Below are 6,000 nucleotides of genomic sequence, written 5' to 3'. Positions count from 1 at the left end.
AAAACCTCCAGATTTCTTCCTCTCCACAGTTCTTTTTCCTCTCTGATTCTCAGTCCTATAAATTTTAGCCAGCTGGGTCTTCTGTGGTTATTGGAGGAAGTAGTCAATTGATGTCAACTATATCCAGTTACTCCAACTACCGCACAATTGCACTCATCTCACACGCTAGTAAGTAATGCTCAAAATTCTCCAAGCCAGACTTCAGCAATATGTGAACCATGAACTTCCAGATGTTTAAGCTGGTTTTAGAAAAGGCAGAGGAACCAGAGGTCAAATTGCCAACATCCGCTGGATCATGGAAAAAGCAAGAGAGTTCCAGAAAAACATCTATTTCTGCTTTATTGACTATGCCAAAGCCTTTGACTGTGTGGATCACAATCAACTGTGGAAAATTCTGAAAGAGATGGGAATACCAGACCACCTGATCTGCCTCTTGAGAAATCTGTATGCAGGTCAGGAAGCAACAGTTAGAACTGGACATGGAACAACAGACTGGTTCCAAATAGGAAAAGAAGCACGTCAAGGCTGTATATTGTCACTCTGCTTATTTAACTTCTATGCAGAGTACATCATGAGAAACGCTGGGCTGGAAGAAGCACAAGCTGGAATCAAGATTGCCGGGAGAAATATCAATAACCTCAGATATGAAGATGATACCACCCTTATGGCAGAAAGGGAAGAGGAACTCAAAAGCCTCTTGATGAAAGTGAAAGAGGAGAGTGAAAAAGTTGGCTTAAAGCTCAACATTCAGAAAACGAAGATCATGGCATCTGGTCCCATCACTTCATGGGAAATAGATGGGGAAATAGTGGAAACAGTATCAGAATTTATTTTCGGGGGCTCCAAAATCACTGCAGATGGTGATTGCAGCCATGAAATTAAAAGACACTTCCTCCTTTGAAGGAAAGTTCTGACCAACCTAGATAGCATATTCAAAAGCAGAGACATTACTTTGGCAACAAAGGTCCGTCTAGTCAAGGCTATGGTTTTTCCAGTGGTCATGTATGGATGTGAGAGTTGGACTGTGAAGAAAGCTGAGTGCCAAAGAATTGATGCTTTTGAACTGTGGTGTTGGAGAAGACTCTTGATAGTCCCTTGGACTGCAAAGAGATCCAACCAGTCCATTCTAAAGGAGATCAGTCCTGGGTGTTCATTGGAAGGACTGATGCTGAAGCTGAAACTCCAATACTTTGTCGACCTCATGCGAAGAGTTGACTCATTAGCAAAGACTCTGATGCTGGGAGGGATTGGGGGCAGTAGGAGAAGGGGATGACAGAGGATGAGATGGTTGGATGGCATCACCAACTCGATGGACATGAGTTTGAGTAAACTCCGGGAGTTGGTGATGGACAAGGAAGCCTGGCGTGCTGCGATTCATGGGGTCACAAAGAGTCAGACATGACTGAGTGACTGGACTGAACTGAACTGAACTGTGTAACCAACTATACATGATTAATGATTTCTATTCAAGCTCCTCAGTTTGATCCTTCATATAGTGAATAAATATGAAATGATGCCTTAAAGTATTTGTTTGCATCATCCAGAAAAATAAAGACTTTTTAAAATATGAAAACACTGAGAAATCTAAAAGTGAATTGACTTAAAGCTTTGTCTAAAATTAACATAGAAGCAGCCTAAATGTCCATCGACAAGAGGAATGGCTAAAGATGTTGTACATTTATACAGTTGAATATTACTTAGCCATGAAAACAAATGACACAATGCCATTTGCCACAACATGGATGGACCGAGAGATTGTCATGCTCAGTGAAGTAAGTCAGACAGAGAAGGAGATATGTCATATCACATCCCTTATGTGTGGAATTTGAAAAGAAATTATAGAAATGAACTTACAAAACAGAAAGAAACTCACAGAGAACCGATTTACAGTTGGCGAGGGGAGGGCATAGTTAGAAAGTTTGGGAAGGACATGGACACACTGCTATATTTAAGATGGATAACTAACAAGGACCTACTGTACAGCACATGGAACTCTGCTCACTGTTGTGAGACAGCCTGGATGTGAGGGGGGCTTGGGGGAGAATGGATGCATGTATGTATATGGCTGAGTCCCTCCACTGTTTACCTGAAACTATCATAGCATTGTTCATCGGCTGTACCCCAATACAAAATTAAAAGTTCAAAGTAAATAAATAAAATTAAGAGTAAAAAGTAGTTATTAGATCACTTCTCAATCAAAATAAAGAAATTTCAGGGTACAAATTTCTTTTATTATTAAAACTGCAAAATTTTATACTCCACAACTTTGTTTCACTAAAGCATATAAAACATAAAATTATCATTCTGCTTTTGCCGCTCTTTCATGACATGACTACAAAATATATAAATACTGTTTAATATTCAATAGAAAAATTGAAGAGTTTCTTTACGTATATCAAGACTTTTATTAAGATACCTGCCTGCATTTAATTTTATTTTCATTTTGATTGAAGATATAATGTCTTACTAACAATAGGACTTCAAAATATACTGCTGCTGCTGCTGCTGCTAAGTCGCTTCAGTCGTGTCTGACTCTGTGCGACCCCAGAGACGGCAGCCCACCAGGCTCCCCCGTCGCTGGGATTCTCCAGGCAAGAAAACTGGAGTGGGTTGCCATTTCCTTCTGCAATGCATTAAAGTGAAAAGGGAAAGTGAATTCGCTCAGTCGTGCCTGACTCCTAGCGACCCCATGGACTGCAGCCTACCAGGCTTCTCTGTCCATGGGATTTCCCGGGCAAGAGTAATGGAGTGGGTTGCCATTGCCTTCCGTAAACTAAAATCGCTTTGTAGTTTAAAAAGTTTCTGTAGAAAATCATGTACTACTGTACCAAATATTTCTTTGGATCCCCAATATGTACTTTTTCAGGAGTTATCATTTATACGTGTTTTGGTGCTTAGTCTACTAAGTCATGTCCCACTCTTTGAGACCCAGTGGACTGTAGCCTGCCAGGCTCCTCTGTCCATGGGATTTCCAAGGCAAGAATACTGGAGTGGGTTGCCCTGTTCTCCTCCAAGGGATCTTCCCAAGCCAGGAACAGAACCTGCATCTCCTCTGTCTCCTGCTTTGCAGCTGAGGTTTTTACCAATCCAGAAAATTCATCCTGAGTGATTTTCCCCCACTGATTAATTACAGAACTAATTGTTCACACAATTGGAATGTTTCCTATTTATATATGCTTTGCCCTGAGGATAGTTTGAAGTTATTTACACTTCAGTCATTAATTTAAATAGTTCATATCACAAAAATATCAGGTTCAAACAAGACACAGAGAGTAGCAACTTCACTTGCTGACTGACATGCATTTGATTGATCCATGCAGAATGTGCTTCCAGAAAGGCTTTAGGGAGGCTCACACTAACACACAACGTACTAAGATGAAACACGGTTAAAACTCAATTGGATCTGGTGAGCCGCCTGCTCTTTCACTCCTGTGTCCCTATCCTACCTTCCTCCAAAGGTCACACTGTGTTACTCAAACACCCTAATTCTTTGCAGGAAAAAAATCGACCCATCAAAGAGAGTCAAATTTTATTGAGACACATGGCACTGAATGTTCTAGAATGTCACCTGTGGGAATTCTGACCGTTCATCGATCTGCAATTTGGGCAGTTTTGCTTCTCGCAGATGTATTTCATGTGACCACCTGACCACTCTTAATTATACCTCTTTGCAGACTCTTTCTTTGCTTTTTAAAAAGGGGAGATGTTGACTTCCTAATCACAAGTTCACACAGAAGAAATAAGAGCTGGAATTTATGACACTAGCGTTGCAGGAGCTTAGAAAATGCTGACGAAAATGCTGAAACACTCTGTGCTGTGGGACTAGCACACGCCGGCCATCCAGGATAAATAGCTTTAAGCACCTGGAGCAACGAGGGAGAAAGCACGGCCTCTAGCCAGGCCACCATCACATTCACCTTCTCAGGGACCCGGCTCAACTAAGGCCTAATCGAAAGATCATTTACACCTACATATGACCTCTTGATTTGACCTATTTGGTAACATTAAAATTTCAACTGATAAAATTATATTCACTGAGTTTTACCAAAGTCTCCATTAGTTTAGCAAATGTACTTGCCAGTGCAGGAGACACAAGAGACGCAGGTTCAGTCCCTGAGTTGGGACGCTCCCCTGGAGGAGGGCATAGCAATAATAATAGTGGGCATACAGTTAGAACCAGTAAATGGATTTTTCCCATGGTAATTACAGGTCCTGACATTTACCTGAAAAGGGAAAATTTAGAGGAAAACATAAGCAGTCAAAAACATTGGCTTAGAGTGCTTGCTTCAGAAGCATGTACACTAAAGCTGAAATGATAGAAAGAATTAGCATTTCCTCTGAGTGAAGATGACATGCAAATTCTAGAAGTGCTCCACATTTTAAAAAAACAAACATTGGCTTAGATGCACAAGGAGGACAGAAAGATGCCTAGATATACAATATGATCCAAATCCCTCCTTCTTGGAAACAAGGAAGAAATTATTTGTTTTGTACAGAATGACTTCCATGAGCTAGCAGCAGGACCTGGCTGGAATCAGAAATGGAAGCAAGTGCTGAATCAATGCCTTTTCTAAACCACAGTGACCTCTCTCTGTAGACTCTTCTTTCAGATCCCCTGGAGAAGGAAATGGCAACCCACTCCAGTACTCTTGCCTGGAGAACTCCATGGACAGAGCATCCTGGTGGACTATACAGTCCATGGGGTTGCAAGGAGTCGGACACAACCGAGTGACTAACACTTTCAAATATTTACATAATGAGGATTGAGAGATGTATCAGAACTGCCCTTTAGAAGCCTAAGATTTCCTTTTGGCCCTAAGGAAATAAAATTCTATTTCTTGGGCACCTGGAAGCAGCAGTCTGGAGGAAAGGAGTGAATAAGTGTAAGGCCTTCCTGAGATTGGATTACTGAGATAAGCTTGGGGTGGAATGAAAATGTATCTCTTACCCCAGAAGTACAAATGACAAATCTTTTCTGTTTCACCATTTCCAAGGTATGGTCATTTTTGCTTGCCTGACTGTTGCTAAGGTGTTTTTGGTCCCTATGAAAGTGAAAGTGATAGTGGCTCAGTTGTGACCCCATGGGCTGTAGCCTGCCAGGCTCCTCTGTCTATGCAACTCTCCAGGCAAGAATATTGGAGTGGGTAGACATTTCCTTCTCCAAGGGATTTTCCCGACCCAAGGATCAAACCCAGGTCTCCTATGTTGCACGTGGATTCTTTACCATCTGAGTCACCAGGGAAGTCCATGTGGCCCCTATGCACCTTTCTCCGCAGCTCAATTTGGCTCATTCCTTTCTGTTTGGTTGGCTTAGTTTATCCCTATTGTTTCCCAACACCAAGTTCAGGTCTCACTTTCTCCAAGACACCTTGCTGACCCTCCCTGGAGCGGGCTAGGGTTCTATATGAAAGCCTGCTCAGTCACCGTCATAGTGGCTGTTAGTAATTATCACACTGCATCTCCATTGTTTCGTACCACTGAGCAGTGAACTCCTAGAGCACAGGGTCTGAGTTTTCCATCTCTGTCTCCCAGGGCATAGTGGATGTTCAGAGAAGACTTTAATCGATGAAACTCCAGCCCTATCTATTTTCTGACACCATCAGAGTCTGTGCTGGGTTCCACACAAACCCTTTACTATCCTCTCATGAAGGAGTCTTAGAATGCAAGCGACAGAGGCTAGGTTCCAAAGATAACAGTCCACCTACTTTGATGCAAAATAAAGAGTGAGGCATCATTAAGCCACTCTAACTAGTAATAAATGGCTTGTGAGCACCTCACGTCAGATTACAATTCATAGATGTCTTACCAATCTGAAGTTGCCAGTGTAGATGTCTTACCAATCTGAAGTTGCCAGTATAGATGTCTTACCAATCTGTCTTACCAGTCTGATTAACTAGCACCTATGGATCGGGAAAAAGAAAGTTCTGTGTAATAGACATGTCCCCAAAACACACGAAGACACAAATATAACCTTAGTCATGTGTGTGCATACTCACTCAG

General features: G+C 41.8%; 1 non-coding gene across 1 annotated transcript; it reads left to right on the top strand.

The window, feature by feature from the left end:
* The first annotated feature begins 4,277 nt into the window (after positions 1-4,277).
* On the top strand, positions 4,278-4,382 carry LOC112580740. The gene has a single exon (XR_003105076.1). It is a non-coding gene; the product is annotated as a U6 spliceosomal RNA (small nuclear RNA).
* Positions 4,383-6,000: the final 1,618 nt, after the last annotated feature.

Source organism: Bubalus bubalis, chromosome 19, assembly GCF_019923935.1.
Source record: "Bubalus bubalis isolate 160015118507 breed Murrah chromosome 19, NDDB_SH_1, whole genome shotgun sequence".
Lineage (NCBI taxonomy): Eukaryota > Metazoa > Chordata > Mammalia > Artiodactyla > Bovidae > Bubalus > Bubalus bubalis.
This window is presented reverse-complemented; position numbering and strand designations above follow the sequence as displayed.